The sequence below is a fragment of the Haplochromis burtoni genome, unplaced genomic scaffold (assembly GCF_018398535.1).
Source record: "Haplochromis burtoni strain Fernald_Lab_line unplaced genomic scaffold, NCSU_Asbu1 Contig_350, whole genome shotgun sequence".
NCBI classification, from domain to species: Eukaryota; Metazoa; Chordata; class Actinopteri; order Cichliformes; family Cichlidae; genus Haplochromis; species Haplochromis burtoni.
Genome location: NW_024582711.1, coordinates 622,299 through 634,996, shown reverse-complemented (window position 1 = coordinate 634,996; position 12,698 = coordinate 622,299). Strand labels below are relative to the sequence as shown.

Here is a 12,698-nt window from a genome sequence, read left to right as displayed (position 1 = left end):
GGTTAGATCAGAAAAAGAAACTGAGGTTTGCTGTTTGTGCAACCGTGAAATAGGTGGTCAAGAAGTGAATGAGGACGCAACTTAAAAAATTTAGTCAGTCAAATGATTTCTTGCTTTTGTTGCTAGAGCTGCAGAATTACACATGGCCACCAACCTCTGAGGGTGTTTTTAGTCATCTGGCCTCTGGTTGTGCAGCGTCTTTGGGTCCTCTGGGTTATTAGGAGAATTCTTGTTTCTTGTTCTGGTGCTTGTTTAGTTTAAATCTTGGAATTTGGGAGCAAAGTAAAAATTCTGGACTTTGTGTCAAGTTGTTCATATGCACTTTTGGTGGTGAGGTACAGCACATTTTGTGCCTGGTCTGAAATTGTGTTTAGGTGGGCTATGGAATGAAGCCAACAGCTACAAAAATGCCAGGGCTCAGAGTGTCCCAGCAAAGCATTTTATTCTGATAAAATGTTGAAAAGCTTTTGTCACCGGTCACTGGTTTTGATATTTTGGCTGCTGAGTGTATAATCTATATAAAATGATACAGCTGCCAATATATGCATAATGTTTGGGCAACATTATATTATAGTTACATATGTCTACATTTTGTCCAGCCTGAGAAAAAGTTCAGGATGTACAAACATTTTCTTTTGAGTGACTGAACGAGACACGAAGAAATACCCAACATGATTATAACATTATCTAATTGCATCCCAACACATGAATTATTCAGCTCCTGACAATGCAATATTGTCATGGAAAGGAAGAGATGTTTGTGTTAAGCTGCCACTGGCACTACTTTTTCCCTCTCTTCTTACAAAACAAAAACTTTTTTCCAAGGGCGTCATTGCAAAGCGATAATAAAGGGAAGAAAAATAAATAAAATAAAGGGCAATCATTTTGAGGCCTGCAACACCACTGTGTGTTTGTGTGTGTGTAATTCATATTGTTCTTGTTAGGCAATTATCATTTTTACAATGCCAATGGTGACCATTAGTCTGTAAGGGAGCATTCCTTGCCCTTGTCACTCTGAGAATGACTGGCCCCACACGTCTTACTCTGTACTAAAGCCACCTTCACCTCTTGCCTGATATGTGGTCTACCAGTGGTCAGCTTGAGAACAGCTGATTGGCTTGTCCGGCCATAGATATTCCAACTCAAGCAGCACTGGTGTCCTGCTGTATGATGAAACACTATAGCTAACTTTGACCACAGAGAATGTTCCTGCATACTTGTATTATAATAATAAAAAACGTTAGAAAGATCAAAAAGAGTGAAATGATATTCTCTACTTAAACAAAGAATTAATGGCAAATGCCTTTAGTTTTGTTTTTGCAATTCACATCAAATGTGCAAAAATTATATTTGCTAAATTATACTAAATTGATTGAATTTCCCACACCTTTCTGCTTTTAGACACTCGACATTTTCACGTGGTATCATTTTTAAAATTGAATGCGCCAAAGCAAAACTAAATAAATAAATTGTGTAACTGTGCAAATAGCTACAGTTCGTTGTGATGGTTTAGTTAAGAATATGTCAAATGGCGTGCTTGAATACTCAAGCGATTTTATACATTAAAAGGTTTAATTCATGCTCTGAGGCAAATATGTAGCAAGAAGATTTTACTGAAAAGGGGGGTTTACTTAATGATGTCTCCCTCAACTGGAAAGCAAAGAGGGTGGTGCTCTTTACTACCATATGCCAGACACACAGACAGGCAGGTCGACAGTTATGAAGACAGATGAATGATGCAACGCCTTCAGCACTGAGGGAAATGAGATCAGATGTTGACAGCTAGATCGACAGATCCCTGGTCTGGCATTCAAATGTTTTCTCACATCTCTTATTGCATGGTTCATGAATGGATACACTCTACAAGATAAGACATACTGTAACTGGCCTATCTGTAAATAAATGCTTTGCTTTTTTCCCTTTGCTCTATTTTATACATGCTGTATAATATACCTGAGTTTAGCATATGTGCAGTACAGCAGGTTGCCTAAGATAAACGCTTCACAAGCAATAATCTTCCTGAAGACCTGAAGTCTTTGGTGTCAGCCGCCATGTTAAAAAACTGCATCGTGTAGGCCTATTTCATAATTCATGTACAACTCAGCCAGCATTTATAAATAAGTTCTAAGGTGCTGAAGCCTGTGAGGGAATATAACACATATTAATCGACCTCCAGAATTGTCAAAGGTGTTTCTTCTCTTATCTTCCATTCTCATTTACTTTGTTTTATTTGCAGTATAGCATAGGCCCCTCTCTCCTGATGATTCTTACAGCATTTTAAAATACAAATAGACATGATATAAATAACCCAATATAAACAAAATCTAGTCTGTCATGGGAGAGCAGTCCTATGCGACAATCTGCCCGAGGCCATCATCAGAATACCATACACCTAACAGCAGAAGCGAACCAGTAGGTGGCAGTGGCGTCCCATTTGCAAGATACACATGGGAGGAATCTGTCTGTCTCTGCACTTAAGCTAAATCACTCTCTTTCTTTCTTCCTCTCTGTCGCTTGCTTGCTTGCTTGCTCGCCTGCTGGATGTTTTCTGCCACGCACGCACACACTAATAAACAACTATTTGTGTTTGTTTCCCCCTTTTTTTAAACTGACCAGTGAATAAAAGGGGCGATGGTAAAGAATCGGTTAATGAATGCCAGTCTTCAGGACGACATGAACGCACACGGTGAAATTTTAGAAGCTGTAGAAGTTCAAAGAGAGCACCATGAAGACTGAAAGAGAGGGAAAACAATATCTCCTGCCCTCGCTGCTCCAGTCCTGCGGTTGACGGCAGAGTCGATCCACCAGCAGTGACTGGCGGAACAGTCTCAGTTGGAGAAAGCAGCTTGTCAGTGGGAGGTAACCTACATGATGCCCCCTCCTGAACTTATCAATTCATCGTCCGTCCGTGCTGCTCCCGGCGTTTTATTTTGGTACGAAAATGCTGAGCGCACTGAGGCACTGTAAAGCGCACCGATGGATACAGCCTGCTTGCGCGTCTTGGAACGGGTTATTTTGTGAAGCAGCCTAAAACACACGGCAGTCTACAAGAGAGAGAGGGGAAGCCTGGACTTGGACAACCACCCATTTGTGGATAATAACCCTAAAAAAAAATTAAACATTAAATAAAAAAAACCTTACCCCGGTGTGTGTCACATCAATGGAGAGGCGAGGGTCGAATATCCGAAATATACAGCGGGGGCGCAGAAGTGATGACAGCCTTTGATGAACCATAACTCCCGTCCAGACAAGGTGAGATCAAAGCTCCGTTCGGAAAACATGTAAGAATAGCGCTTTTGGTGTATAACGAAGGCTCTTCACACTTGGGAGCCGCTGCCTGAATTTGTGATGGGGTTTTAAAGGCTTCTGAAGGATACCGCCTGGAATTTTTTCTTCCGATGCTGCATCCCAGAATAACGAATTTCCCTCTTAAATATGGAGAACGGAGCAATCTGAAGAGAGAGATTATCTCTAATCGTGACAACTTTATCACTTCTCCAACCTACAGGATACCCTTTCAATCACTGTACTGCGGAACTTCTTTTTATCGGTAAAACCAGGAGGGGGAAGAGAAATAAGCATCTTGAAATCCGCACTGGGCTGTGCGGTGAAATTTAATCAGGGCTGATAGCTAAGAAGCAATAGGGACTTGATGAAAAGTTACATTTGACACGTAGGCGAGCAGTCGGGTTCTTAAAATAACCCCACCTTAACAGCTCAACGTATGGATGATGGTCTACCGTAAGGTCTACATGAAAAGCTTTAAGAGCATGTTATTGGTATCAGAGAGAAAATAAAAAGTCGTCACTTGGAGAAAATCTTGGACCACAGTGGGCATCGCTTTGCCACGAGTTGTTTCAACAATGGCACTTGTGGGTGCCTTCTGAAATGTGCGTCTTGAAAAGGGAGGAAATATCGGATGCATTATCATCACTGTGAGAGTTAATTGCATTGCATCCGGACTAATGTTTGGATTACATACAAAGTCGTGTTGAGACGTGGAAGAAAATGAGTGTGAAAAGGAAAGGTAACAAAGGATTCTCCAAAACTGCCTGAGTATTGCGGATTTTTTTTTTCGATGCAGTTTTTGCGGAGGCAGCGGAAGAAGAGCTGTTCTTCGCCGGCGGAGATCTTCCAGACCTTGGCATTTCTCTGTAAATAAGTAAGTTATTGTTTATAATGTACTGGGAGGGAAAGCATATTTCTAAATGTCTTACTATTCTCTATAGTATAACTATCCTATTCAGCCCTTTCGCTCCGTTGGATGTCAAAATGCGGAAGTTTATCTTCGCTGTTTGATGATTGATATGTACAAAATCAGCACGCAGCGCTCCCGAGGTTTTGCCATTTATATTACTTATACTGCGACCTCTAACGAAGAGATATTTAATTGTAGGGTGATTCAGAGCATCATGGAATGACGCGCGCTTTCGCATTGGTGTGCTTGTTTTAACTGCGCGTCTTCGAGTGCGCAGTATCAAGATTAGATGTCTTAAACTCTTAAAAGAAAAAGAGAGAGACCGATTTGAGCCTCTAAATTAAACAGGTAAAGAGGAATCTTTGTGAATGGAAGTGCACTTAAAGCATCTGATTTTGGTTTTTCACAATGTAACGTGACTAAACGGGGACACGCCACCTGCAATCCCTACACCCGCCTATCAATCCATCCAGTCTGTACTTCTGTGCGCTCAACCTACTTTCAGTATAGGAAAGTCTGCCATATTTTAGCACGTGTTCTTGTACGCTACAGCAACCGCGAAAAATACTTAACATCACCCTAAACATGTTCAAGTTAGATTTGAAAATCCAAGCTTTGGATGACCTAGCTGACGATTGATTAATGACCAAATATTGTGTTTTCTTCCTCTCCACCCTCCCCCTTCTTTTCTCGGGGTCCCTTACACAAAAAGCACTTGTTCACCGCCCTCCGTGGTAGCCGGAGAGGGAGCTGTCCTTTCTCCTGGTGCTGAAATTAAAAGTGGCGGCAGTCACTCATCCTCTACTCAGCTGGAAAAGGCATAGATGTTGTAGATAATGGCTCAAAAATCACAACCACTAAAAAGGATGAAGAATATCCTTGACTGTGTGCAACTAAGCAACAGATGTGATATTGGCGAAGTTCATAGCATTTCATGTGGCACAACATGTTTTGTAAATCATTTTGTAATCTGACTCATTTTACCTGCTCCTCGAATTAAAGATTAAACATTTTATTAAAGTATCAACCCCAGCACATATACATACACCACACCCACAACTCATAAAATATGCAGATAAGTACATGAAGTGCCACTGGTTTTGTGTTATGTTGGTGGTGGGCTTAAAAATAGATGTTTGTCAAGAAGGTGACAAACCAGTGTTGGTGGTAAAAGCATAAATAGAGGTGGCTGTCACTCTTGAGACAAAGAATAAATTGCATCTCTCACCTGTGAAAGTGAGAAACATGGCAGACATTATTCACCCACTTGAAAGGAAAGCCCTCCATATGATGGAGTGGCATCACCTTGGGGAGACAAATTAGACTGCTGATTTTATGTTTTTGCCCTGTCAGAGGCTTATGCAAGATAAATCCCCCCTACATTTTCCCAAGTTTGCTGATGTTTGTTGGCAGCTGGTACAGAGTGATTCATAGTAATAAGCAGAGAGACTCTTCCTCCTCCCCATTTAACACTACTCAAACCTTTTTTTCATCCCCGTGGAGATTTTCTTGGATAGGGAAGTGGGTTGTAGCTATGGGTTGTAAGGATCCAGCCAAAATAAGGAGCAAATGGGTTTGAAACTGACTGATTCACTGGACCACTCTGGATTAGTGCTTGTTTATTTCACTACACTAGATGGACAACAACTGTATCTCCAGTGTGTCCCTATTAGTCCTTCTAAACAGTAGGAAATAGCCTTAGAGCAGGTGCAACTCAGGGACCAAGTGGGACTTTCCGCTGCTCACACAAATCCAGTCTTCGGCTGATGATGTTTCTACCATAGACATCTGTTTCATGTCCAATTTCTCTAGCCATTGTTGTCTGACTTATCTATTGAAAATCATTCCAAGCAGCCGCATCAGAAAATTAATGAACTTGTCATCTGGGAAAGGGCACCATTGCAATAAGGTGCCAGGGTCTTGCAAAGCGACAGGCTGTATACCCATGTTCCCTCCCCACACTCCCTTTGTCATTTTCCCCCTCCTCAGCTTGTGACTCAGTTCAGATCAAGGCCAGCACTGTGTGCCTTATAATAAAATGTTCATTTTTCAAATCGGATTAATCTCTGTAAAGCCTGGCTTAGGACACCATTAGCATTCATTTCTTTCACTGCCGGGGACTTGTATCAATAATGGAACTACCCCTACATTTTTCATCTTCTCTGGGTATAAAATCTCTCAGGGGGTTTCATTCAGTGAGAAAGAGAACAGTTACAGTGATCCGTTATCTACTCCCTTTTGTATTGGAAACCAGCAGTGCGATGCTGGGGGTCTTGAGTGCTAGGCTAGATAGGAGCTGAAAGCCATAATGCTGGAGGTGAAAGGAGCCTTCATACGAAGATGATGTTGATAGATATGGTATAATTAATTATAATAATAATGGACTCAAGCTAAAACCATATACTTGCAGTAATAATTAATTGTGCTCTTAGCTTACGGTACATTTGGATTTTAGTATTGTGCATGTATTTTTATTAAACACCCCGGGTTTATGGCAATATTATATCCACATAGATATTATATTAGAGAAACTTGTAAGTGTGTGGAGCTCGAGAATAGGACAGAAGCAGCAAAAATATATTTTGAAGCTGTTGGAAGTGCATGTCTAAAATCCACAGTCATGGCTGATGACTGCAGATTTTAGACATGTGGGTGTGACATGTTGATTAATCATGCATAGCTGAAGAGGTAGGCGAGAAGAGAGTCACCTTAAAGGAAACATCTGAAAGATGCTTTCATAAGCCAGCGGTGGATTACTACTAATGTGATGGCTACTGACACAGTGTTGCAAATCTGCATCTTATGCAGCTATTGTGAGTGTGATAAAGAAGCTAACCTCAGTTTCTTCTTCTGGATGACGCATGTAATCTTTTGAAGAGAGTGCTGTGGTAAAATGTGGGAATTTGTCACAGTTTTGTCACTGTAAGTGACTATATCAGTGGCTTCCTCATGTAGTCGTTACAGTACTCTACCACTGTGGAAGATCATCTGAACCTGAGATTTCTTTTTTATCAACTAAACACAAGCAAGCATCTTGGGCACAGCACAGCACACATGCACCATGAATGGTATCTGCAGCAGCCCTGCTCATTAGTCATCCTTTCCTGCATGTCTGTCTGAATGTTCTGTCCAAAAGAAAGAACAGCTGAGCAGGGGGACGGCCACAGCACATTCCACCATCCAATGGATTAATCAATTGGTGTTCCAGCTCAGCCCATCCAGCTCAGCCCATCCATCTCAGCGAATAATCTGGGAGACATCATAAAAGTGCCATTCTATCATTCTAGAGGCCAGAGAGCATTGCTTCTTTTTTTCTGTCCCGGCTCCCACTCACATCGTGGGAACACTAGTAGACTGAATGAAATGTAGATAAGTGTACTCGGTGTGGCAACATTGTGCAGTGTTTGCTGGTGTTTTGAATCAACATAGATTCAAACATTTTTGCTACTGTGATTCATGGCTAATAAAGAATTCTTTCAACTCCATCACAATTGCTCTGATTCGTTGCTTCCCTTGTAAAATTCAGCTAAGAGCACTGACCTGAATTCAGGATGCGTCATTACTCACCGCTTGCCTTACATCACCCACCTTACCAGTCATGATGATGGTGTCTTTTCGACTTAGTAATCCTCACCTTCCTCTTCACTGCCAGTTTCTCTTTTCTTGACCTCACTGGAATGTCACATGCTACTAAAATGAGAGTGACAGCACCCGAGGTAGGAATGATGTGATGACTCGGTTAATAATATCTTGCTTAATAAGTACAGGGCAAACACAGACACATTCTTTCCCTCTTTCTTTCGCTGTCACACACATGCATGTGCACATGCACGGATACACACACTTCCACAGCAAATTAATATGTATGCACCACAGAGGAGTCATTCTTCCTGTCTTCAGGGCAACTGGGCAGTGTCTGTTTAAAGTGATACTGGCCCTGGCCTCCACATTAATTCTTGCTCTGCTCTTAAATTAAAAGGTTAAATGAGGTGGGAATGGGTGCCAGGCTATCTCTTTCTCCCTCATTTTACTTTTCTCCGGAATCTGCCTTATGGAGGTATGGATGTCTAAGTATTGTTTAAAAAAAAAAAAAGACAAAAATTAAATTGACGGCAGGTTACAAAAGAAGACTTTCCCCTCAAGTGCTGTTTCCTCAATCTTTTGCTGTTGACAGTGGAATTTAAGAGTGAGCTTTGTGTGCTGGGGGCTTCATACCCTGTGCTCTAAACACTCAAAGTTAAAAACATTTGAACTGGAGATATGCCCTTCAAACAGGTTTTTAGTGGTCGCATAGCAACAGATCCATGACTAGCACATCCCAAGGCAGCTTCTAAGCTGTTAACTAAAACACAGGTTGTCAGTGGACACCAGCTTTTAGTGACAAAGCTAAAATCTAAATTTGATACGGTCGGATGTTTTAAAATTAAACACCACAATTCTGTCTTTCTTCACTTTCTTAACAAGGTTTTGTAATATGCAGCCTGAATCCTGTTAGCATAATCAATCTGAAAGAGGATGATGAATGGTGGAAAAGCCATGTCTATATGGTTGCAAGTGTTTAGCTTTAAACATATACTGTTTTTGAGATTTAAAAATATATATTTATTTGACGGCTCTCTGCGGATAGGATGATTTTTTTGTCCGGATAGTGTTGTGTCCTTAGAAATAGCAAGCTTTATCTGCTGGGTAGATGCACAGATTTTGTATCTCACTCTCCAAGACAGCAAAAATAGCACTTAACTAGGGGCCCCTTATTTTTACCCTTATTGTAGTTTTTGGAGTCCCCAGGTGAAAGCATCAAAGCATAGGAAACCTGGAAAAAGAAAGCAATGACACAATAAAAGAAAAAAAAGATTCAGCTGTTGGAACATAAATGACTTATATGGAAGAGAAAAAAAATCTACAACAAAAAAGTACAACACGGTGCCCAAACAAGCAACAACATATTCTGGCCACTGAACATAAGCCTGTTGATTCACTGACTGATAAAAGGTTATATTTTTAACATTTAATAAGCTCTTTGAAGCATAAGCTGTTTGCACACCATTACATGCAAAATCTAAACTGGTTGATTTGTCCTCAATGGCCATGCATGTGAATTTTGATTATCAAATGGATTCTCTGTAGATTTTTGCTTAGCATATGTATGTGTGTGAAACCACATACAGGTGCCTTTCAAAACTAGTGTCTTCTGCAGACCCAGGAGTGCAGAAAGAGTGCCTGGGATCTGGACATCTGGGTCTAGCTTTGCCGTCTGTCTCTCAGATCAGCTTTTTAACTCATAAGCTCAGTCGGGCTGGCAATCACATGGTAGCTCAACTGAGATCCGCAGCAGGAGTCTGGTCATCAGTCAAAGCCCCACAATACAACACAGCATGGTCACACACCAGTTAGTCGTCTCATTGTTAGACTTTCAAGTTATACAGACATTGCATCTTTGATCATTCAAAAACAAGCTATATATATAACATGTGTTGCTGACAACTCTAGCACCTTTAAAGATACTCTTATACTCTTATCATGCGTTTTCATTCAGGTACATGTGCATGCACGCAGAATCGTGTTTTTATTTTTTAAATAAATGATATATTTTTGATTTGTGCATCAGTGTATCAGTGAGTCTCAGTATCTTTTTTTTGTTGCTTTTCTCTCACTACCCACTCACCCTGTTAGACTCTGACCTTAATGTGTCACTCATCCTAGCACCTGCATGTAGGCAAGGCTGCCCTACTATGATAGTTTTGATCTGACAAGAATTGACTTACACTTGATTTAATCCAAGTTGTCTCTATAGAGTCTGCTGTGGTACCAGTCTGTTTCGCCGCTTAGGTCAAGGCCTTGTGACAGCGGCTGTCAGTCCGCTCTGCAACTGCATGTGTGAAAAGAAATAAAAGCTGCCGAAAATGCTGGATGGAAATAAGAGAACTCATGCATGCCTGGCTAATGGCTCATCTCCCTCATAGACAACAATGGGGCTCAAGAGTTGCGAGTTCGCTTTGTAATTGGAAGGTTGCCGGTTCGAGCCCCGGCTCGAACAGTCTCAGTCGTTTTGTCCTTGGGCAAGACACTTCATCCGTTGCCAGTGTTGGGAAGGTTACTTTTAAAATGTATTCCATTACAGATTACAGAATACATGCCCCAAAATGTATTCTGTAACGTATTCCGTTACGTTACTCAATGACAGTAACGTATTCTGAATACTTTGGATTACTTAATATATTATCATGCTGTTTACAACTACATGAATGTGCTATTGTTGTGATTTATTACGGTTACTGAAGGTCCGCGGCTCCGAACCGTAGTAAAGGGACCTCTGGCTAATACGGTGGCTTCTGTGTCGGGCTCGTAGCCGAAAACTAGCTTTACTTTGTTGTCTGGGTCAACTTTGCTTGCGAGAGACAGAGAGAGGCGTTGAAAGACTGCTCCAACTTAACTTATTGTTTTTGGAGGAAAATACGAACACGGTGTACAGTCGAGTCTTAATAGCTTACTTACAACTGGGCTCGTCAGGCACTCTTCTTGGCTGCAGTGGTTATTATTATATTTACATGCTTCCAGCTCCCGTTTTTGCTCCATGGCAGCTCGTACTTTTCCTTTTTCTCCCTCCTCGCGCTCACAGACACATAACGGGTATGGCAGTCCATTCTCCCTGCAACACGGACTACACTGCCTATGATGCTACATTCTTTAGAGCTATACCTGTAGCATTCTGCCTATTAGCTTAGCACAACAACAACAAAAAGGCCTGTCTCACCCAGGAAACACGCAGAGAGAGAGCGTCACCCTGTAACCATGGCAACCGTAACGCTGCCACCTGGAACAACAGAACGTAGCTGTCAAACAAAACCCAAACAGTCCTGACCCGCGACAATATGAAACAGGAAAGTACCGCAGTGTAATCCATTTATTTCAACAAAGTAACTGTATTCTAAATATCACCTTTTTAAACGGTAACTGTAACGGAATACAGTTACTCATATTTTGTCATTTAAATACGTAACAGCAGTACATGTATTCCGTTACTCCCCAACACTGCCCGTTGCCTACTGGTGGTGGTCAGAGGGTCCGGTGGCGCCAGTGTCCGGCAGCCTCGCCTCTGTCAGATGTGGATGTGTAAAGCGCAGTGTTGGGGAGTAACGGAATACATGTACCGCCGTTACGTATTAAAATACAAAATATGAGTAACTGTATTCCGTTACAGTTACCGTTTAAAAAGGTGGTATTTAGAATACAGTTACTTTGTTGAAATAAATGGATTACACTGCGGTACTTTCCTGTTTCATATTGTCGTGGGTCAGGACTGTTTGGGTTTTGTTTGACAGCTACGTTCTGCTGTTCCAGGCGGCAGCGTTACGGTTGCCATGGTTACAGGGCGACACTCTCTCTCTCTCTCTCTCTCTCTGCGACTGTGTGTTTCCTGGGTGAGAGAGCGCCTTTTCGTTGTTGTTGTTGTGCTAAGCTAACAGGCAGAATGCTACAAGCATAGCTCTAAAGAATGTAGCATCATGGGCAGTGTAGTCCGTGTTGCAGGGAGAATGGACTACCATACACGTTATGGGTCTGTGAGCGCGAGGAGGGAGAAAAAGGGGAGTGGAAAGGTACGAGTTGTCATCGAGCAAAAATGAGAGCTGGAAGCATGTAAATATAATAATAACCACTTCAGCCAAGAAGAGTGCCTGACGAGCCCAGTTGTAAGTAAGCTATTAAGACTCGACTGTACACCGTGTTCGTGTTTTCCTCCGAAAACAATAAGGTCCGTTGGAGCAGTCTTTCAACGCCTCTCTCTGTCTCTCGCAAGCAAAGTTGACCCAGACAACAAAGTAAAGCTATTTTTCGGCTACGAGCCAACAGGGACCCCGCCGTATTAGTCAGAGGTCCCTTTACTACAGTTCAGAGTCACGGACCTTCAGTAATAGTAATAAATCACACAGCAATAGTACATTCACGTTGTTGTAAAAAGCATGATAATATATTAAGTAATCCAAAGTATTCAGAATACGTTACAGAATACATTTTGGGGCATGTATTCTGTATTCTGTAATGGAATACATTTTAAAAGTAACCTTCCCAACACTGGTAAAGCGCTATACAAATACAGGCCATTTACCATTTACAAGTAGTATGTTTAATTCTAAACATATGAAATGAAACCCTTAAACATTCAAACTGTCAGGAATTAAGACTGGGAGACAATTATGTTCTTCCTGGTTACAACTTATCAATAAAGATAATTGGAGAGCTGTAAAAAACAAACAAACAAACAAACAAACCAAAAAGCAACACATAACAACAACAAAGTTCTCTATGAATGACTCATGTTTATCTGTACATCAGGGTGTTATTCTAATGGATAAAAACACAAAATTAAACTGATTGGTCTAAGCAGTCATAGAGAGAAAAGCCAAAAGCAAAACTCCTTGCACAGAGTTTTTCTTTGAGCTGTTTTTAAAAAAAAGAAATGTTTGTTAAAGAGCCATTTGGCAGCTGCCAATCTGAAAAA

The 12,698-nt window shown here is 41.3% G+C and overlaps 1 protein-coding gene across 2 annotated transcripts in view; it reads left to right on the top strand.

Moving 5' to 3' along the window:
* Positions 1-1,269: 1,269 nt before the first annotated feature.
* Positions 1,270-12,698, top strand: part of lrrc4ca (leucine rich repeat containing 4C, genome duplicate a) — a 49,425-nt gene continuing 37,996 nt past the window's right edge. The window contains exon 1 of one of the 2 annotated variants that reach the window (XM_005942806.3): positions 1,270-3,252. The gene's annotated coding sequence lies outside the window, so the exon portion shown is untranslated. Of the gene's footprint in view, positions 4,163-12,698 lie in introns of both variants that reach the window. The other variant, XM_005942805.3, reaches the window with a different exon arrangement.